Below are 23293 nucleotides of genomic sequence, written 5' to 3'. Positions count from 1 at the left end.
CACCTAGAGCTCTCGGAGGGGGTCCGTGGCTGAATAATTCCTTTCTCATGTTTCCGTGGATGTTCTGATGGGGTGGCCAGCCCTGAGCGCTGCCTCCCCGTGCCAGCAACCTCTCGCTTTCTGAAGCTTGTGGTGCTGGGAGGTGCCTGGCGTTGCGGAGTGAGAGAGCGACAAGCTGTGGAGACATGGAGAATTGCTGGGTGCTGCTCTGGGACAGGGGATTTTTTTTGTGTGTAATAGTAAGTGGTGGAAAAAAAAAACCTACCTGGTATTAATTAATGTGTTTATGCCTCTCATATTGGACCAGTGAATGTGACCAATTTTCTTGCTCGGTCAATTCCTATTTTACAGGTTCTCACGCACCAGCTCAAAGATGCAGTGTTTGAAGTATGGACATACAGAGGAATATTTATTTCATAACAAACGTAAAATGCTGGATTCTAAGTAATTTTTATTTATCCTTTCATATATGTAATGGATCTTGTATACAGTGAGTCAAAAAACCCTTTCTTATTGAATGTAAAATCTATAAAAGGGATGTCTTGCTAAGATATTTTTTTTTCATTTTACCTGCTATTATTTTTTCCACAGCTTTGAAGCCTGCAAAACACACACAGCAAACTTCTAGTTGTTACTGTGCACCTCCACCCTGGCCCTATACTTTGTTCTGTTCTAGTCCCCTGCGTGTTGTGCCTTGTTCTTGCTTAGGCTGTAAGTTTTCCATGCCAGGATTGTCTTCCTGCGTGTTTGTACAGAACCCAAAACAGCGGGAGCCTGATGCTTCTGGGCATGAGGGCAGCACAAACAACATCTCCAAAGATGGATGCAGCTGTAGATTCCCACACCCGTGTCCTGTCCATTTTGCCAGCACCCACCCAGGAGAGTTTCCTGCTCTTCTAGGGTAACTCTAGGCAGTGTGCAGGGGGAAGGCCAGGCCCAGCTGCCAGGATGTGACCAGGCAAGGCAGAGGTTGGTGAGACAAGGGGTAGGATGATGGAGCCCTAGTGGGGCACAGAGGTCTCAGTATCAAGTTTACCCTCCTGGCTTTGGAATGGGGAGAGGGGATGGGACAAAAAATCCAAATGGAAGAGGGATGGGCAGGGAAAGGCAGGGCTGGGAGGAAGGAGGCACAGCATGAGAGTGGTGTTAGTGAGGCAGGGAGGAAACTGAGGGAGAGCAGCAGGAGCTCTGCACAAGTGAGGGCTAGGATGGCACTAGGAAAATACATTCAGTGCTTTGGGCTTCTCTGTAGCTATCCAAAGCATCTGATAATGAAGTGTTGTATCCTACTGAGGATGTTAAATTCTGCTTTACCTTGGATGTGCTCCTTACTTTCACTGTACAAAGCTGTATGTGAATGTGCAAATTTTTCTCCCATTTTTAGACCTTTGGATAAAATGTGCAGGGTTCTGAAGCTTGTCCTCAGCACTCCTGTAGTTCCCTTGCTAAAGCCGGGAAATTGTTTTGGAGAAGCTCCCCTGCAAGACTTCTCCTGCATAAAGGATGCAAGTGTAAAGCCTTTGATTTCCTGTGTGTAAGAATGTGTGCTGCTGCTTTAAGTAATCAGCAGCTGCTGCTTAAATCCATTAGCAGGTGGAATACCAATTTGCTTACACTGAGATATTAGTCTCATGAGGAGAGAGTCGTTGCTCATACTAGAATCCATCTCACGTTGCTGTCCTTCACCTTTCTCCTTTCACAGATTAAATATCCTCATGTCTCCAGAAGATGTATTAAATTCCTGCTTTTTGCTGTTAGAGGTGGATCAAATGTCTTGCTTGTAGACGTGAAGCCTGGCTACCCCTCAGTTCTTGTCCTTGTCCTTACTAAGCTCTATGGGAACACATAATCCTGCTGATGAAACTGGAAATGTGAGTTCTGTGGACCTGAACCCACTTTTCATTACACTGAGTCAGCCCAGCTCAGTAGCAGAGCAGCTTTGGCTGAAGTCGGGAGGAATTATTATCAATACTGCAGGCTTCAGTGTAGCTTGGCAGGGGCAGGGCCCTCAGGATAGAGGTTCCCCACACCATTTAGGTTCTTCCAGCTTTATAATATGACTCTCAGGGCAATTACATTAATAATAGAGAGAAGGAGAATTTGAGGTACAAATACCTAGTGTTGACACTGGAAGTGAAGGATGATAGAGTGATGATAGAAGCTAATGCAGAATGAAATGTAATCAGCATAGAGTTGAATGATGCTTCTCGTCCCTTTTCTCCCGTCTAGGCTTCTATATGCAGCAGAATACAGATGTTGAGGGCAGTTCCTATTTTGCTTGGCAAGGAGGAAGGTCCTGCATGCAGTGAAGGAGGAAGAGTTACAACTAAGTTGTAGCTGCATTCATTCACCTCACCCTTTGTTGCTTCTCTCCCTACAATTAGCTCACGTAAGTCAGTCAACAGGCAGAGTCCATCCTGGACCCCACCTGAAACTCACTTTATGAATTATTACTGTAGGAGTGCCTGATTTATTGATGGGAGCTATGTCTTGCCTCCCTAAATTAACTACTCTTTTATAGCCTCCTGGTCTTTAGGGTCACATGAAAGAAAATCAATTTTCAGAATTATGGGCCCACTATATTTACAAGGAAATTATGCTAATGCCCAAAGAAGTGCTGAGTATCACACGGCGTGCGGTATCACGTAGGGACTGGCCTTCCTGGGAGTATATCTGATACCGGTGTGTAACCCGTTCATCACGGGAAGGCTCACAGAGGTGGCTGCACGCTGCCTGTGCACATGCCTTGCCATTGTGTTTCTAGGAACAAAGTAAACCTGTTGGGGGCAGAAGGCTGAAGAAAGTAAGTCTATGGTAGATCCCTGCCTGGGAGATGGTTGCCTCAAAATAGCCTACAGCCTGTGCAGAGCTCCTAGCTGGAGGGTCCATGTTAGTGCTACTCGAATGTTCTACCTGTTCTGCGTCTCGGCCGAGGTAGAAGGAAATGTTCTTCTCTTTGGGAGATGTAGAAAGGAAGAGGTTGAACAAGATGCCATATACAAGAGCATGGCATGGGTAACACAAGGGCAGGAGCTGAAAAAACATTAAGACACTTCTGTGAGCCCTCAGCAAGATGGGGGAGAGCTATTTCTGACTATTCACCACCTGGGGGGCAGCATCCAGAGGAGCAGTTTCCACCAGGAGAAGCTGTTTTTGTCTCCATGGAAAAGTCTGTGTGGAAGCTGCCTGGCTGGGCATTTGGGTGAGCCTCCCCTGACCTGCGACACAGCGTTTGGGGAAGGAGGGAAAGTGAAATTTGCTGCTTGCTGTTTTCTTCTTTCTTTCTTGGAGGCCAAGCCTTCCCTGCCAGGGCCACAGGCGCCGCTCCCCTGCTCTGGCAGGTAGCCTGACTGACACCCTGTGCACGTTCAGCAGCTGACTTCTGTGCAGAAAATCATTTTGCAGAGCCAGCATTGTCTCTGTAAGGAGGAATTGTCCTTACAGGGGACACTAGTGAGAAATGTCTAGCAAAAAGCTGCTTTGTAAAGGCCTTAAAAAGGTTCTGGGTGTACTTTCGTTCTCATCAGCCAGGGATTATTAACTTCAGAAATTAACTTCTGCCTCCCACTTAGCTGAAATATGCAGGGACAGGCATCCCCTTTGGCCACATAGGACTGAGCCCATAGACTTGTTCCTAAGGATATGTGCGCCTTTTTCCCTTCACTTCAGTAGTGGTTAAATGGTCTGTTTCATTGTTCAAAGCTTTGTTCCCCAGTAATATCTGTGTGCACTAGTTCCTTTAGTACTTTCAAAAGCCTCTTTTCAGGATTTCCCTGGTGGGAAGGCAGTGAAAGGAGTGACTTTCTTTTCCTTGGTAGTACCAGAAACCGCTGCAACATTTTATGTTGTTGGATTCTTTTCATGATGAGTAATCACTGAAGAACCTAGACCTGATCAAAACTCTCATGCTTGGGTTTAAGTAGAAGACTGCCTTTCAGATTTTTCTCCATCGCTGGGAAACTCAGTGGTAGCTCCCTGCTATGCCAAGATCTCATTCAGAGATTTCACTCAGAGGGAGGTGAGGCCCTGGCACAGGTTGCTCAGAGAGGTTGTGGATGCCCCATCCTTGGAGGTGTTCAGGCCCAGGCTGGAGAGGCCCTGAGCAACCCGACCTGGTGGCTGGCGTCCCTGCCTATGGCAGGGGGTTGGAACTGAATGATCTTTAAGGTCCCTTCCAAACCAAACCATTTTGTGATCTGTGCTTACAGGGCTGCATTCAGAATGGCATTGCCACAGCAACCAGCAAAGCTAAAAAAAGTTGATAAAGTACATAGCATCTTTGGGGGTTGATTGAAGGGCAGAGGGATTGCTACTCCCTCAATAACATGGGTGTTGTGTTTTTTGGGTGTTTCTTTTTTTTGGGGGGTTGTTTTGTTTTTTCTTGAAAGAAGTAAGTTCCCTGCAGGCAGATTCCAGATTGTGGCTTTGGCAAAATATGGAGCTGAAAAAGGAAAGTCCATCTGCCCCAACTGCTGACTTGACAACTGTGCTGTTGGAATAAGCGGTGTTCCTAAAATGGAAAGAGAGAGAGACCTAGGAGGCAGTGTACGTGGTCCCCCTTGCAGTTCCCTATTGCGTGCACAGTACTGCTCTGTTCAGTCACGGCTGACATGTTTTTACGAGACTTCTGCTAATGCGTTGGTGGTCTGACAGCTGCTAGGAAATTTTCCTGAAGGGCTAGACTTTTTTTTCTTTTTTTCCCTCCATGATGACTGTACCCTAGAGGGTTAGCATAATATCACAAACATCAGTGCTCCCACCTGTATGCAAAGCATTTCCTGCTCTGGTTAGGGACAGAAGCTGAGTGTTAGAGGAGCTCCTGTGTTGGCTGCTAAAATGTATCAGCACTACAGGAGTCTGTGGAGAGCAAGCATCAGTTATCCCAGAGATCAGAAATCCTGAGTGAAAAAGAGCCATTTACAGTTACAGTGCTGACAGTGGCTTTTCAAGTGTCATTAGAAACTACTAAAATTATCTCATTAGCCAGTAATTGCTGGGACCCTGCATGTAAATTACAGTCATCCGAGGAGAGGCTGGTGGCAGACTCAGATCTGCCTTACGTAGATGTTTGTGTCGTGTCACCCAGCTTCAGGGGCTGGCATTGCTGCTCTCCAGGTCAGGCACGAGCCGGGTGGCAGCGAGCTGCCCCCATCCCACAGCCACGCTCCTCAGCCACCTCCTAGCACAGGAAGAAGCTGCAGGCAGTCATAGAGATGCTGAGAGGAGGAGTAGGGGAGCTTCCTAAAAGAGAAATGAGCTGATAGGAACATCTGGAGACCCTCCCACTGCCTGCACCAGCAGCTCTGAGCCAGCCTCCCACGCCGAGAGGTAGCAGCTCTTGTAGTGCAGCTCTAGGAGCGTGCCTTGGCTGCAGCCCGCCTCAACTTGTGCCTGACCAGTGCTAAAGCCCAGTGACTGGAAACCTCCTGGCGTGGGACTCGATGTACAAGAGAACAAGCCGGGCAGCCCCAGCTGCCAGCCTGCACTCTGGCATCTGCAGCCAGCTCACAGAGGGCTCTGTGCAAGGCTTGGCTTGTGGGTAATGAACGTGGTTTTCAAAGACAAGATCAGAAATGAGGCTGTGGCCATAGGAGACACTGAGGTTTGTGTTACTCTGCTGATAAAGATTTATTCTCTGTCACGGGACAAACCAGTGGTATATTGTGCTCCCATACCTTTCTGCTTAGGGGAAATGCTAGCCTCACTTTTCCTGGTTCTAAACAATTAAAATGGCTTTTGCTTCAATTATGTTCATTACACTAGTTGGCATAAAGGTAAAAGGGCTTGTTGCCCCACAGTCTTTAGGGTATCAGCAAATCAGTTCTTTGGGTTCTGACTCCGCAAACACAAAGCAGGATGCAATTAAATCATTAGAAAATCTATATTGATGGTGAAGTTGTTACACCTTCCAATAAGATAGTCACAGTTGTCTGTGGTCAAAGACAGGATGTGCTTGGTCATGAGGGCAGTTGTGGTGGACGTGTCCGAATGGCAGCCTGGAGGTGTTGCATCAGCTGATAGTAAACACGGAGGAGTCCAACAGTGTTGAATCTGCTCAACTTAAAACTGATCCCAGTCCAGTTTGTGGCAAGCTGGCTGCATTTCTTATGCGAAGTGCCACCCCAGCAGCTGGAGGGAGCAAATCTGGTGAGTCAGAAGTCTTGAAGCTATGATTTTACCCGAACTGTGATTCTTCCACACAAGGGTTGGCTTTATCATTGTCAAGACTCTGTGTGCAGCTTCCAGTTTTTCGTTTAGTTTTGCTCTCTTAATAGTTTAGTAAGTGAGTGTCTGAATACATTCTGCACTGCTACCAGCCTGTATGGCCATTCTTCTCTGATTTCTCCAGGTTTCCAGTGCAGATAGCTTCGGCTTGTAAGAGCCACAACTATCTGAAGAGCCCCTATTAGAATGAGTTTGGAATTAATTTGATAAATAAACCCTATGCCTGCATGACAGGAACATGCTCATTGCTACAAGTGTTTCTTTAACCACTGCTCCCTTATCAGCATGAAAAACAGGTACATTGAGTATCTTGGGCAAATACACTTGTGTAGATGCTACAGAATTGCAAGTGTTATCAGCAAACTGGTTCAGGGATAACATTGGCAATTCCCTACACTTCGAATTGCTGTCAGTAATGCTCATCTTTCCTGAAAGCCTCATCCCTGCTAATTTACTCACATTCTCTCTGAGACCACGTCAAGATATGTCACTGTGATAGAGTCCACATAGACTTCCCACACAAACTGTCCTTTAATTTATGTCTTGCTGAAGTACAGGGAACACAGAAGGCAGACAAAGCAGATGCTGAGTAGCTAAATAACAAATCTCTCCTCCCACCCTCAGACTGGTCTAAGAAGCTCATCTCTCACAGAACTGATATTTATTAGGAAAAATTATCTAGTGATTAATAGCTATGCAGTAGTGTACTGATGTTGTAAATAACTTAAAATGAGGAGCGCATGCACAGCAACAATAACCAGCTTTCTTCATTTCAACACAGATGAGTCCTAAGTTGGACAAACCATGCTGGGCATTTCAATCCCTGCTCGTACACAGAGCTAGCCAGAGTAGGTAGCTTATGAAGAAGGAAAATTTTCTTGCTCTTGAGAGATGAAGGAAAGTGGAGGTCGCAGAAGATCTTAGTCCCAGTCCTGAAATTCAGAATGCAAGTGAAATAAAACACTGCACTGCTGCAGGCAGCAAGGAAAGCATCAGCAATCTTTAATCTCTGCTTCGTATCACTGTGGAGGAATTTTGAGTGGGCTTGAAAATTTCTGTTTAGAAGGCTTCTTGGATGAACCAGCTACTCCCAGGCACGCTTGCTGGGCTGGAGAGCTGACCAACCAGTGTAACAGCATTTGTCCCAGGGGAGCAGCCTTCCTCCTTTTACTGGGCATTTCCTCTGCAACTCAGGAAAGAAATTTCAGGAACTGAGAGGTAAAAGAGATGGTAGTGCTTGTCTGTAGCATCCATGTGCCATATTTCTGAAGGTTTACCGTGTTCTTTACCATGTAACCTCCTTTTCTGACACATTTATAACCCAACAAGCAAATCTGGGATCAGACATCAGGACTAAGTAAAAACTGTGAGTTTCTGTGAATGGGGTGACAACATCTCAGTAGGAGTTAGGGTCTTTCCACGTAAGGGATATGCAGTAGATCCATCTAGCAGAGCTCTGGACAAGTATGGGATAACGTGGAATGCTGTTGCTTAAAATGGAGATCAGAAGTTTGCTATCAGATTGGAAGGTAAGATTCTGTCTGAAAAGGAGAGTAGTAAATCGTGCTGAAACATGAACTGTAGTGCTGAGATTGTTCAATGTTTATTTTGACCTTGGCATGAACAGCACTAATGTGCTAATGAGACTGCTTAGGAAGCAACTTTGGAAGCCATCTTCAAACACAGGAGGACCAGAACATCTTGCTAAATTAACTGAATGAGCTCACAGGCTGGAATGAAAAGAACAGGGCATCAGGTGGGGGAACAGGAAGGAAACTATTGAAAGTCGATATAGAAAAAAGACTGTAGTTTTGATTTAGATTTGTACGTTATAGTTAATAATTCACCATGTAGAAATGCATGATGGAAGCCCACTTGGCCTATCAGCTAGCCAAACAGTAGGAACAGCAGTCAGAGGTGTTCTGCATGCAACCACGCAAACCATGCTGGAGCCATAGGAACACAGCAATTTGCATCTCCTTCGCAGGGATGGAAACAATTCGTTACCCGTATCAGCTATTTTAGTTTCCCATGTGCTCAGAATCAAGAGAAACGCTAAGGAGAATGGGACCTACATTGTCACATGGACTGGATCGTTTGCTCACTGGAAACAAGGCCTGAAAGCGGACTGCTTTTGTTCCACCTCAGGCAGTGTTCTGGAGGGTGCTGCTTGCCCTGGGAAGTCATCTGCACATTTTAGTGAGTTACTCAGAGCACAGCATCCTGTGAAGGTTGGCTTCTGCAGCTCCATACAAAATATGTGCTAGGCAAGAAGGTCAAAAACAATCCTGAATGAAGTTTATCTGCCTCTGATGATTGCAATAATATGTCCCTAGCAGAGAATTTGTGGAGCTTACCTTTACTTTATACTAAACTACAACGTAATGACATCCACTTAGGAATTTGCTAGATTATTTCTCTCCCTTCTGTTATGCCCACTTTGCCAGGAGCTGGAAATCAACACAGCAGCAGAATTTTTGTTCATGATTGTATTCTACAAACGGTGGAAATGAGAAATTAGGTAAGACATGCACTTTCCTGAGTCCCAGCCTTTTCTGCTAACCTCTCTCTTGTCATGCACGTATCTGAAGTGAGAAGAGCCCCTGCAGAGATGAAGGCAGACAACAACAGTGCTATAAAATCCCCTGAGCTGAGTTCTCACTAAAGCATTAGTGTCCTTAAAGCATAAAATTATCACATTCATCAGAGCACGAAGATTTCTGAGATGATGTGGATAAATCCAAAGGGATGCTCCACTGTCCTCACGGCCTTGCTCAGGGCTTCAGCCACAGTGAGCTGAAGTCCTTTATGTTTAGTTCAGTGGAGTGCTGGAGAAAGCTGTTCTGGTTGTTCTGTTTAAAACACTGAAAGCAGTTCTGTGTATTTGTGTGGCCTTCCTGTTTCCAGAGCAAAGTATTCATTGGGTAATTTTGGAAGGAGCTTTAGCAAGCCTCATTGCTTCTGTTTTGCAGTGGGAGAAACTGAGTCCAGGAGGCAGTGTGACCTGCTCGACGCTGCACACTGTCACTATTTTGTGACTCTTTCATTTGTCCTGTGCTGCATCCACATCCTCAAACATCCCAGCTACAAGCTAAAGTCCCTCTGTGATAGAAGCAGTAGCCTGGTCCAAGGTTTATTTGAAGAGGTGGTGCTTTGGTTACGATGAGTATCACACTGACTGACATAGTGGTCCAGAAACCACAGCCATTGTCCTGTTTTCTCCTCCCCATCGTATTTTCAGAAGAAAAGCACACAGTCTCAGCCTCTGTATTCTACAGGTACCAGATAGCTCAGGCAGGATATAGGGAGCCTGTAACCATGGAAGATCTTGGATGATCCTTTGTCTGCTCCTAAGTCATGAATCCGCAAAATAGAGCTGGATATCTTGAAAAGACTGAGACATCTGCTCCTTTTACCTCAGATCCCAAGGCCAAATGTAGACATTCAACTGTCCAGAGTAAATCTAGCTTAATTACTTTTTGAGACACTACAATGATTTCAACTTTACAATGATTTTAATGGGGACAGCATTGTTTTTATGCTCAGCTTATGTTTTGGTATTGTCTGTCTTCAAAGATCACTGTTCATGCAATGTCAAACAAGTCATCATCACCTCTGCTGGTATGTGGAAAGTGGCAAAAATCTCCTGTCAGTAACAGCACTTCCATCCCCTAAAGCTATGCTTTTTATGCTTTGACCCATATCCCATTATCTTTGCACAGATACTACTTTTGTTTACCTGCCACGTTCATGCCCTGCAGGCCAGTTTTACCGCAGTGCTCCCCAACAGTGCAGCCTTCAGCTGCAATTTCAGTGCGCTGTAGTAATTATGTTTGAAGGTTAATGTTTCATGAAAATATCAAAGCATTTCTGCCCCTCAGCTTTACTGCTGACTTTGGTAAAAGCCTGGTTTTCTTTCTTGTTTGTTTGTTGTGGTCTAATAGTAATCTGTTCAGCAGCCTGACGCTTGTTTCTATCCAGGGCTTAATCTACCTGGAAGAACAGAAGTGAAACATGACCCATGGTTTTGGTAATCTTTGAAAGGTGAGGGGTAGCAAATTTATTTTCTTCCTGAAAACTCTCCTGAGACTTAAAGAATATTTGGAGCTATGTCATCAGGCTGTATTAGGCCAAAGACCTAATCAAAGGCCAGAAAGAAAGAGCCTGTGCTAGTGACAGAAGAGCAGAAAAGATAATATTTATCTTCTGGCTTTGCTATATGACATAGAAAAGGAAGACTGAAAAAAAAAAAAAAAAAAGGCAAAACAAAAACAAACAAATCAAATGGCTGTAAAGAGAATCCTTTTTCTTAGAAATTTGCATGCTGTATCTCTGATGGCTTTTGCTCTCCCTATATGATGTGGAAAAAACCAACTTCCATTTAAAAATAAAATAAAATAAAATCCCTGCATTATAAAAATACTCTAAACTGATGAGAATCTCCTAACGCACCAATACCACTACTCAAAAAGTAGGCAGACGAGCACAGACTGAAGGAGGATGGGGTTACATTTCATCAGAGATGCTGCTGGCTTTGCTCACAGTACGCTCCAGACGTTCAATTAGCATGCAGAACGCGGTCTTGGGTTTTCGTTCTCCCGAGATTGATGGGCAATTGATTATATCTGCAGAGAAAGGTTAGGGTTAGGGCTGTTTCAAAATATGCTGCCTCTAAATTATGCAGAAGCGGAGAGGGATGGGTGAGAAGGAACCCGTCCAATTCCCCCTGGCAATATTCCAGTTGCTGCTTTCCTGGCCACCCCAGCTCGGTCAGGTGCAGGGCGTCGCACCCCAGCAGGTGGTGACCGGATTCAGCAGGGGCAGGGGCTCCAAGGACGACGTATGGAATCGCCCCCGAAAGGTATTTTCAGTACTTTTAAGCTGGCTCTCTTGGCCTTGTTGCATACGCGACTGTAGCTGTGAGAAATGAGAGACGCTTGCCTAGCAATATGTCCTGTCTGCGCGAGGGTGGAAGACGCTATTGACGGCGTGGTGTCGCATAGCAGGGCCTCAGATTTCAAGTGTGAGCTGAAAAAATGAGGCTGCATAGGCAATGAAGACAGATTTCTTTGAGGATTGTGTGTTATTTCAAAGCACAGGGTTCCCAGATTCCCTCGGTGCTACAGACATGTGCTAACGAGGGGTCAAATTTGGAGGTATTTTGATGACAAAATCCCTGCTGAATTCAAAGCAAGGAAATTCTGACTCTTCCCTGTTGTGTTCCCGGTAGCAGAAGCAACATGGGGACAGGGGCTCCTTGGCTGCAGCCAGAGTACAACCTTCTCTTCCAGGTTTCCTCAGGAAACCTCATCTCACCTGCCCTGCACAACGCCCCTGTTTTCCAGATTCATGCCCCTTGGTAGACTGCCATTCATATCCGTGTGCTGCAGCCTCTGTGAATTAGCCACTTCCCTTTCTCCTGTAAGTAAAACCACAATAATGCCCTCCTCAATGCACTGTACAAATTGTTACCACGTATAAAACTAGCTTTATCTGGTTTAGTCAGTGATGAGCTGAAAGATAAAATAGCTGCTATAAAACCAAGTGAAATATGGGTTTTATAAATTAGATTTTGTGCGGGAGAAAAAAGGCTGGCTGTTTTTTTATGTTGTGTGTATATCATTTTCAAACCTTAGTTGCTGAATGTGATATAGTTTGATAGCTAAAAATATCACACCAGTTTTGTGGTGGAAAACGTTATTAATGTGAAAATAAGTATGGGCATCTGTATATAGGTGAGAGATAACTAGCACAGGAGAATGTATGAAGTGAATAGAAGCTTTTCAGACAGGAAAAAAGGACAATTTTGCTTATGTACAGCACATTGATTTAAAATATATTTCTGACTTTGCATATGTTTTGAGCTATTTAGCTGAAAATTAGGCACCGCGTCTAATTATGATCTCAAACCCCATGGATAAATGCTACAGGCTCAATACTTTGAGATGTAAATGTAACCACAGTAATGATACTTACATGGGGGTAATAAAATGGTAAATATGAGACCATTCAAAAGATTCAGAAAGAATACCTGGGGCAGGTAGGAAGAACAACAAAAGTGATGAGAAATAGGATAAAGGTTTTCAACGTTTGACAGCTATACATAGTCCATCTAGTCTGGAACCTCCTCCCAAAGGTCACAAACTGATGCTTCAATGCTGGCCAAAAAGCATAATGCATCTAACTGATGGCAATACTGAGGTTTTTGGGGGAGGATGAGGTGAGGGTGTGTGCCTGACCTTCATGTTGTCACAAATTTATGCCCTAGTGCCTGAGAGTTGGTGATGTGTATTTGAGCATTAATTAGGTCATATGCGAACTATTTAATTGTTGGCCAACTAACAGAGCTGCAGCTGGCTTTCAATTTCTCAAGGTCCCTGTCATTCGAAATGTAGTGTTCATTTAGAGAGCCGTTCTGTTCTTGAAAACTCAGACGAGAAAAACCTGCCTTAAAAGTATCCCCAGTTCTGAAAGTAGTTTTGAGAGTTATGTCAGAAGGTGGTGCCTCATCAGGGGAAAAAAAAAAAAAAAAAAAGTAAAAATGCATGCATAGATGATAGAAAAGAGCAGTTTCATGCCCTAAAATCACTGCTGTGAGAGAAGAGGCCCATGTGGGGTTGTGGTGCTTGCCCAGCCAGCTGGCGATTTGGGAGTTGGCTGGTGAAACATTCAAAATTTGCGGATACCAAAGAGGACGGCGATGGCTGACGTAGAGAATCAGAGCAACGATTAGCCCCCAGATTTGAAGGCCCAGGCAAGCAAGGCAAGATCACCGCTCAGGCCTGTGGCAGCTCATGCCGTAGTAGCAGCAGTTGAGCAGAGCTCTCACTCCGGTACCTCAGCTCAGAAAGGACAGAGCAGGTACCCAGAGGGATGGCGTGAAAAGCTTTTCATTACCACTGGGTGGAGCTGAAGCCCTTTTTGTCCAAGCTGCTCCTTTCATAACTTCCTCCTTTTTCGTAGAGAAAAGCTGTGAATCAGGCTGTTTGCAGATCGATCTGGAGAGCTCGTTATCCTGCTGACCTCGTTCTGCTGGAAGGGGAGGTCAGTGAGTGTGCTTCACGGGGGCTGGGGAGGGGGTGTTTTCCAACAGCGTGCAGTTGTTTGGGCTGAAATGTCAGACACTGCCAGGACTTGGGATGAATTTGTAGTGATTAGGCAGTCATATAAAATCCTCATTGTCTTTAAATGGCTACAGTAAACCAGCCGTAAGACTCAAACCTGAACGAGTGAAGGGAAAATAGCTGAAAGAAATGGATCAGGGTGAAGAATGTGTGTGTTAAATAAGTTTTCCTTGTTTCTCAGTTCAGCTTTTCTGTTGTAAATGATTGTGAGTGACAGCAGCAGATCCACAAGATGGGAGTTTGGATCAGACATAAGGGAAATAGGACTTGTTTTGAAACCGAGTTCCCAGCAGATGGACAGGGCAGCAGGAGGGTGAAAGCAGTTGTCCAGATCACTTGGTGCTCGTTACTTGGTCTTTGTCCCGTCCTGCTTAGCTGGGCTCCAGTGCCCTGTTTTCAACCTGCAGCCAGGCTCCCCGTATCTCATTCTGATTTATCTGCTCCGTGTTTTGCTAAACGCCTGCTTTTCCCACAGCTGGATCGGACTAGAGCCTAGTCTCTTAAAATCTGGCTATGTATACAATAGCAATTTAAGAGGTTTTTGGCCCCCACTTGCCCTCATTGCCCCTCTCCTGGGTGGCTGAAGTACAGCAAAGGCAGCCTGCTGGGTTTTCTGTCCTGTGGCTGCCACAGATCACCCCGGGGCAAGCAGCTTATAACACCAGTGAGCTGAGCTTCCTGAGATGTGAATTCCCCTAGTGAGGAGCTCCATTTAATGATCCCTGTTGGATGTATTTATGGTGGCTGAACATCTCTATGCCCCACAGCTCTGAGAGCAAAAACCTCTTCAGCAGATACAGCCAAATGCAGCAGGGGCCGTGGCTTCAAGCTTTGGTACTACAAAGGTCTGATGGCATAACTGTGTGAGAAGAAGTTACAGGTGTAGATGTGCCACTGTTGACCAGCACATGCTTTTGTTACCTCTATTCATGTTGTTCAGGCCACAAAAAAAACATTTATACTGCAAACAGCTGTGACTATGGAAGAACATAGTGCCCACTTGAGGCTTGTTACTGCTCTTCACATGGAGGCTGCAGCCCCTTTCATTTGCAAGAAGGTACTGTGCCCTAGCCCACTTCAGGCAATGTCCAGTGGAGTGATTTAAAGTGAGGATGAAAATGTTTAGCAGCTTTGGTCAAAGAACATGAAAACACTCACAGAATTTCCTTTGTGGGCCCAGCTGGGTAACTCACAGCTGGCAGACGCTGATGGACAATGGTGAGTCAGAAAATCTTCAGTCCAGTCAGCCAAAAAAGCTAGATGAGGATGTCTTTCATTGGACTTGAGAGATGGGACAGTTCAGTCAGCAGAAAAGCTCTTTGCTAATATGAAACCTTGCTGACATAGCTCTGCTAGTACAAGTATAGCTGTGAAGATACTGTGGCATGGAAATATGTCTTGTTTTGCAGTTTGAAATCATCTGGAACTTTTACAAGATGCTTGAAATTTTCCTGTTACTCAGTCGTTCCCTGACACTCTCCATCACCAGTCTTACATCTGTGCTCATCTCATTCCTTTCTTCTTTCTAAACTCCTGTCAGGCCCAGCACCTATGGTGCACCTCATTCATTGAAGGCTTCTCTCTCTACCTGTCACCACTCTTGAATGCACTAACCAAAACAGAGAATCATCATAGAATCATCTAGGCTGGAAAAGACCTTCCAGATCACCAAGCCCAACCATCAACCTGACCTGCAGAGTCCCATTACTAATCCAGATCCCTGATTGCCACATCCACACATCTCTTAAATACTTCCAGTGATGGGGGCTCCCACACTGCCCTTGGCAGCCTGTTCCAGTGCTTGGCCACCCTCTGTGTGAAGAAATTCTTCCTAACGTCTGATCTACACCTCCCCTGGCGCACCCTGAGGCCATTTCTTCACATCCTATCTCTTGTCACTCGAGAAAGGAGTCCAATTAGCCATGGTGGCTACCTTATCAGACACGCTGGATTTTGGTCCATATTTTCCCTGTAATTTTTGTGCTCTACCATGGGTCTCTGCAGGTACAATTACACTAGACCAGTATAACATCTGATTAGCTCATGACATAAAACGCATCTGTGTAGTACAGCTTATTGATTGACAGTGGTAGAGGGATCTTCTGATATCATAAACATGCCTCAGATAGGAGGGTGCTGATGTGATTGTATTCTTTGCATCTATTGCCTGTCCTATGTGATGATGAAAAGGGATAATTATTACACTCGTATTAATAATTTAGGAAGCTAAGCAACAGCACCTGGAAATTAGGTGTCAGCTTTGCAAGATTTCCACAGAATGAATAAGGACGAAAAATAGGTCAGGCAAAGTTATACTTCTGTCATTTCAGAGAGGGGAAGAAAGTATTTTTAGCAAGAAGAAAACGCTGTCTGTGCCTAGCTATGCCACACAGGTAGGTACCCATAACAGATGAGCTTTGTTACACACGACTGCTCCAGGCCTGACCAATTGCTGGCACTTTTTACAAACACGCTGCTGAAGTGTCTGCTGGTCTGTGTACTGGTGTTGGTAGTCTGCAGTGACATGCAGGGTCATCTTTGTCTTCTCTATTTGCTCGAGGGATATTGTAATTCCTCAGGGCTGTGTTCTGGCATGGATTTGCTTAGTTTCTGATAGTAATTTTCCAGAGCAAGCATCCTAAAACACTTCCTCAAAATTTATTTTTCCGTGCTTTCAGTACTGAAGAAAAAGAAACTACTTGAGGCGTATACTCCCATACGTACTTGTACTTTGTGAGACACAAAGGGCCTGTTAGCTCTACAGAAAGTTTGTGCTGATATACAGTTGAACAGATCGTGACCCACACAGCTTTAAAGAGCTGGAGTGCAACACTTGCTTTGCCATCTATTCTGCTGTAGCTTTTATTACTGGAATATTTCTCTCTTTCAGTTCTTAATTCCCTCTTCTCCCTTTAGGCTGACAGTGTGGACCGTAGGTCTTAAAAATTGCTTTCGATGGAGTGTTATTATTGTTTATATTTAAGAATACTGTTTTAAAACCTGAGGCCAAGTTGAAAAGAAGAGTTGCAATGTTGGGTGCATGTGTCTCGTGACAGTAATAACATTAAAAAGCAAAACTTCTGTTTATAAAAACACGTCATTAATATTCTAGCCAAAGAAGGACTGCTTTTAAAATTGAACACCTATGTTCTTAAAATACTCAATTCAGCTTGTGCTGTATGCTCTTCAGCGTATTGCAGTAGAATGTCTGTATAGTGGACAAATTAATTGGTCTGCCTTATGTGATATTTATTTTCCTGATTTTTTCAGAGGATCTTTGTTTCTGTTCCTTTTGAGCTTTGTGGGCAGTGGGACTGTTGTGGTCTGAAAAATAAGCTATCAAATTGCGTATTAGCAAACCAGTTATTACCAAAATAGAAGCTGCATGTCTTCCTCGCTCTGCATTCATATCTACAAGAGCAGCACACCCATCGCTGGCAAAGTAGTTGGGAGCACCTCACAGGACACAGTAGACTCATATTCTGATGATCTGCATCAGTTTTATAGAGATCAAGGGTTGACAAGTCACATTTTTCATTCCAAAACATCCCAGTCATGCGAAGTTTGTATGTATACTGAGTGAATAAGCCAAACAAAGCCTGGTGTTGGGAGTGGTACCAGTGTAGTAAGCTTTTATTCTTTAAATAAAAAGGGGATGGCACAATGACTATGACTAGTTAGATCTCAAATACAAATGCAGTGTGGAGACAGACCATGTTAAGCAGGTAGGCCAACTCCTATTGTTCCATCTTTTCCTTGTAGAGGAGGTGACATCTTTCCTGGGGTAGGTGAGAGCATCACGGAGGGTTCTTTTTGTACTCTGCTCCATTACCTATAACAGTACAATCCACAGCTCCATCCAGAGGTATTTTTCCGTGCTCCAATGAGCTTCAGCCATTTTATATTTCATTTTTGAGTTTGTCATACCGCTTTGTGTTCTGGAAAGATATAATAGTATTGAGTCATATTGCTAAAAAAAAAAAAAAAATCTTTTTCCTGCAGCTTTTGGATTTTACTATGGGGAAGTATAAGCCATTAGAAGCTCCTGTATTTCACAGCCGATATGTGCTTTTGCAGCTTCTTGATAGTTTTTCTGAACAGTAGGAAGCATTCTTCTGAAATGCCTTTTTTAAGTTTCTAGAAAGGGAGTTGGGTGCAAATTTTAGTTTCTCACCAGTATTTATTGGCCCTATGAATTAGCACTCAGTACTGGGTGGCATTATTGTAGTGGTACTATGAACGTTTTTGTGATGTTTTATTACAGGAACTGGACGGTTAATTCATCCAGGAAATACCAATATTGTCTCAATGATACCTCATTTTAGCATTTGATCAACTTCATCCCTTAGATCAATTTTCTGTGCTAATAGGGTTTGCATAAATACACTGGTACCTATGTTAATTACCTTCTGAATGCATTGCAGACTATTAAGCACTTAATCAAATTCCTTAGGATTATTGTCTTGCATCCTCTCTTGTAGACAGGTTTGTATACCAGTTTGATCATTTTTATCTGGGGAGTGCTTTTTAACCCAAGCACATATGGGACTTTTTGTTCGGCTGTTACAAATCCTGTGGAGGTACATCTGCTCTTAGGAGTGTGCCTTGCCACATGCACACAATTTGAAAGAGCATTAGGCCTTTTTAAAAAATTTTAAAGTAGGCCCCCCCATAATATTTTTATATCCTTGATGTAATGACTCCACATTCCATTTCAGTAGCTATATTTCAGTTTGTTTCTGTTCATTTATTTACATAGCTGAAGAGCAAAAAAAATGCTTTTTTACTTTGTAAACATTTTAAATACCCTACAAAAATGCTATCTACCATAAATAGAGCATTTTCTGACTGTATGCTCATGCATTTGTTTTGGTCTTAAATTCCTTTCCAATTTGTTGTGAGTGCAATGCATTACTGCAAATTGCTTGCTTTTGGCAGGCATGACACTGACTCCCTTGTCCTGATCCCTTTCCTTGTGTTACGATCATTTTTACATCTGCTGCAAGTAAACTTTTCCCTCTGTTTAGCTACCCATACATTCTGCCTTCATATCTTGGGATGCTTTTTTACCTAGAAACACCATAGCTCCCTTCGTTCCTGTTAAATCCTGCTGTATGAAATTACTGCAGCCACTCAATGTGCACTGTTCGTAGCAGTGCCCAGCTTGCCTTATGTTCCTTGCCTCAGTTGCAGTCACAGTTTGTCCTCAAGTCTGTGTGGCAGGATCTGTGTCAAAAAGAAATGTGGCATTGTATGATGTCTTTCAGGACACGTGGTACTTTAAGCACCTCTAGCAACTTTAACCTGTGTTAAGAAAGGTGAAAAAGTGAATAGTTATAAGACATTAATATATAAGGAACATAAATTATGCTTTTAAAATAGTGATACTAAAAAATGCCCAGTAAACAAGAAAATAGTACTGAAGTATTATCTGTCTTACAGCCTCGTCACTTCTAGAAAACCCATCTCATCAAATTCCTCTCTCATCTCTCCTATGATATTTTTTGGGTTGTCCTCTTTCTCAAATAAAGGGCACACGGCCAGCAATTCAGGCCTCTTACATGAGGGAGGTGACTTCTGGCATTATCACAGGTTGGATAAACAAGTGCGCTCTGTTTACGTGTTCTAAAATGTAAAAAAAATCAGCAAGTAGTTAATGACAAATTGTTCATTTCACTTCACATCAGTGACCAGATAAGTCCTCTGTACAAACACAGACATTATTTAGTTTATGCAGCTTTTATATGAAATTACATTTATCTCCTATAAGCAATGGGCCCAGATTAAAGTGCATAGCAAATACAGAACTAGCCAAACAAAAATCCTTTTTTTGCAAATCAAAAGTCCATTTTGTTCCTTGAGCCTCTGCACATCTTCTGAGGCTATTTGTAATTGCACTTGCATAGCAGAGTTAAAAAGGGACTAATAGGATCCTGTAGGTTAACGGCTAATCTTGCTGTGTTATGATTCTGTATTTCCATCTTCAATTTTTATCTACTTTTTGTTTAAAACATTTATAGTTTATTTTCCAGAAAAGATTTATGCAATTAAGAAATCCTTGTGCTTCTAACAGAGATTATCCCCTGTCAGAAGCTGTCAAACCCACCACCTGCCATGATTTTGAGCCAAGCAATGATGGACAAAACTCCAGGGAAGACTACTTCTGGATCAGGTTTAGGGATGCTTTGTTGTTTTTCTGTCTTTACGGATCCCAGCTATCTGAATCTAAATTTTGTGAAGCTTTTATTTGATTTAAATATACAGGAGAAATTAGATAGAGCAACTTTCTGTTACTATTATTCATGAATTGCACTTACTTTCCTCTGTAATAAGAAAGCAATCATTGAAATCTGGGTTAATCCAAACTGGGAATCTCACAGGAGTGACCCACATAGTATAAAATCCACTCTGTTCCCTTCTCGCTAGGTTAAACATGGTGTTGTCCCAGTTGTCTGGATTCTTCAAGAACTGAACGGGTCCTGGGAAATCTCTGAGTCAGTTATCTCTGAAACCTGAGCTAGATGAGGCACTCAGAGAGTGGAAGAAAAAATGTAGGGAATTCCTTCTAAATCTGAGCTGTTAACCATGTGAACAGTTGGAGTAAGCAAGGGCACAAGACTTCAGTTGTGAGCTTGCTTGGTAAAACAGCAAGGAGTTTGGGTCCTTACTGTTGCATGACTTAGGGATATTTGTATTCCTCTTCCCTGATGACGTTTTGTGGCAATCCTGGAAAATTTTGTAGCTTCACAAAACAAAAGCTTCAGAGGCTGTCAAAGGCGTATGCTGCCTATTTCTGTTAGGTAACACTAAAATAAGAAGCCAGAGGTTGTTGGCTGTTTTCACAGGGGAGGTTGGTAGTCTTAATAGCTGCATCCTGACCCTGCTGGAGTCACATAGCTGGGCTTGCACTCTGTTAAGCACAGGTCTGGGCATGCATTTAAGCCCAGGCTTGCCTCCAAAGCTTGGTGTTTACACATTAGCCTGTGCTCAGGAATAAAGCTTTGTCTGATCTCTTAAACACTAGCACAGCACTTTAGCACAGGCTGGTGCTGTCATTCCTGTGCCAGTCATAAGCAGAGTCACATTGCTTTCCAGACCACAGAGATATCCCAGCCCTGGTTCTTTGTCATCGTGTGTGGATGTTTCCCGTTTGCAGCCAGGCTAGCAGCCAGCCACCTGGACAGGCAAGCGGTGAGAACTGGAGCTCGGCAGGGGTAACCCTGCCCTGAGACCCCCAGCACTGCAGGACAACGCCAAGGGGTTCGAAAGCTGTGTGGCCGTAAAAGGATTTCCCAGGTGTCAGAGAGCCCTGGAAAGGGTACAGATGTGTAGACAGCTGGGAATTACCTTATTTCTCCCCAACACAGGGAAGGGCAGGCAGAGAAAAGGGCATGGCTGGAGTGCTGCTGCATTCTGCAGATCCCCGGGGCCCGCTGCAGCTAAAACAGCTGTGATTTGCTCCTGGGGTCCAGTCTGCTGTCTGCTGCACAGGGAATCAAGTTATGCTGGCGGGCCCATCCACCCTCTAGGGGGATGGACTGGGCACCGTGGCAGTCCTGTGGGGTGAGCCTGGGGGTGTCCAAACAGGCACACCAAGCAGCCACTGCACTTTGCTGTGCTTGGGTCTTAGCAGCAAGGCGCTGCGATGCCCAGGTGTTCTGAGGCAGAAAATCCCTTCTCAGTGCCCAGCCTGCTTCTCTGAGCATGGAGGGGGAGGCTGGAGGGAAGGACAGCGTGATGGAAATGCCGCGTCAAATTTGAGATGTACCAATTTGGGTTGACCCGTTTAACGAACAAGCTCAAAAACTAGCAACTTGTATGGAACTGGAAAATTAATTGGGTCAGCACAATGATGATGAGTGATCTGTGAGACGGTTTTGTTTAGAGTCCAAGTACTCTCTGCATTTATTTTCTGGCAAATGGTTATACATTGTCCTGGATAATCCTTCGTTTTTTATTTGAGTGTTTCGAGTATATCTGCCTCCCTTATTTGTACCTCTCCATCCCTAGTTGCAAATAAAGCTGATAAAAATAACATGTTGGTGACAGCTTACAGAGTGAAGTGCAAGTGGTGGTGTGTGTGTATGTCCATGTGTGTCTTCCAGAAGTGCCACAGCACATACCATATGAGTGCTGCTGATATGAATGTACTTGCAATGTACTGAGAGGAGGATGCAACGATTAACATTAGTTTTTGTCTAGAAGTATTGCAATAAAAAATCAGGTAAGTAATGGAGTGTTAAATGTAGCGTGCTCCAAAGACTACAGAACATGCACTACTGCATTTGCCATATTTTCTAGTCAAGGTTAAGCATAGGAATCACACTTATAGTAATAATTTCCTGCATCTGTGCAAATGCTTTTAGCATACTCTAGGATAAGTAGGCTTCAGGAAAGTAATGCGAAATGTAGAATTTACAGAGCTGGTAACGTTCCAAGAATATCAAATGCTAATTGAGAAAATAAGTAAGAGTTTCTGTATATATTTGGGTAATCCCAAAAGGACTAATGGGGAATAGAATTCCTTCTAAATTAGATTCTATGGGCTTTGGGCTCCTAAAAAAATCATCTAGCTTTCCATGTCCCATTGCAGTATATACTATGTTAGGTACAATGGAGAAACATATTTCAGACAATCTTCTGCTCTGATGCACAGGATTTGCCACTTGTTCAGATATTTCATGCCTTGATCGCTACTGATACTGCTCCAGATGCACACAGTAGCAGAAGCATGAATGAGACTCACTGAGAATGATTTCATGTGTTCTTTGGGAGGAGCTTTAATTTTTTAGTGATGAAAAATTACTGATCACATCTGAGTGTCATTTATAGACCTTTGTGGGCATTAACTAGATCCGTTTGCCTCTTCTATCTGGTTGTCTAGTATGTACGTGGAGCCAGTTATGCTGTAACAGCAAAATCCCTCTTTGGGGCTGAGGTGATCAGTGGAGTGGTTTCAGTGACTGCTTGGCTCTTCTGCTCTAAACGTTCACCTCCTGTGCATTGGGACTGCTCTACACCATAATCATGTATTGGTTTTGACTGTGTTGTTTTGTTTTTTCCTCTGTCAGACTCCTCTCACTGGAGATTTGTTTTCCAGTTTTGGTACGCAATAACATCCTTAGCTACAATGATTGCATTAAGACTTGCATTTTTGAAACGTTCTGCATATTTTTATAGGAACGTGCAAGCAATTGAAAAGGTACATGAGCTGAGACAATTCTGAGCTGCATACATACATAAAAGCCAAAAGCTTAGAGTGTATTTCTTGATTTTCATGTCTTGTGAAAGAGGCAGTTGAGAGAAGACCTCTGTATTATCATGTATTATGCTTTTTACTTGTCATATCTTCAGTATTATATTAAAAACCATGGTTCAGAACCCCTGACCTAGACCTACAGACATGAGAGAAAAAAAAAAAAAAAAAAAAGAAAAAGCATTAGCTGTTTGTCACAGTTAAAAATCTCATTGAAATGCTTGTATTGTGGGAATCCAAGGCCCTAACACAGCTGTGTTGAAAACAGCACGGTGAATTTTTCAAAGACCTTCAACTGCAAAATCAGCATTCTTGTGACCTCTGAGGTCTGGCTGTTATTTAGTGAGTTGAAGTCAAGGCGTTTTTTATGTGTTCTTAAAGGTTTTTAAATAATATAGGATTGTGATCCTCAGTTTTGTCCCTCCTGTTCCTCTGTATTACAACAGAAGTTTTGGGGGACAGAATGACCTGGGGGGGGGGAAGGCTAGAAGCTCAGATTTTCTACCCAGGCGCTTCAGTCTAAATGTTATTCTCCTCACTTAATCACCAAATCACACAACCAAGCTGCTGTTGTGTAGGTAAAGTAAAAAAAAAAAAAAAAAAAAAAAAAAAAAAAAAAAAAAAGTTTTATTTATATGTTTTGTCTTGTTTTGTTTTTCTACTTTGAAGATCATAGCTTTATTTTCCT

The 23293-nt window shown here is 43.5% G+C and overlaps 1 protein-coding gene across 1 annotated transcript in view; it reads left to right on the top strand.

The window, feature by feature from the left end:
* The first annotated feature begins 12276 nt into the window (after positions 1-12276).
* RALGPS2 (Ral GEF with PH domain and SH3 binding motif 2) overlaps positions 12277-23293 on the top strand; it is a 143949-nt gene continuing 132932 nt past the window's right edge. Inside the window, exon 1 of the mRNA XM_082766206.1 lies at positions 12277-13269. The gene's annotated coding sequence lies outside the window, so the exon portion shown is untranslated. The remainder of the gene's footprint in view (positions 13270-23293) is intronic.

Source organism: Aythya marila (genome assembly GCF_965140915.1).
Source record: "Aythya marila genome assembly, chromosome: 8".
Taxonomy (NCBI): domain Eukaryota; kingdom Metazoa; phylum Chordata; class Aves; order Anseriformes; family Anatidae; genus Aythya; species Aythya marila.
The sequence above is the reverse complement of the archived record's forward strand: the minus strand, read 5'-3'. Positions and strand labels throughout refer to the sequence as shown.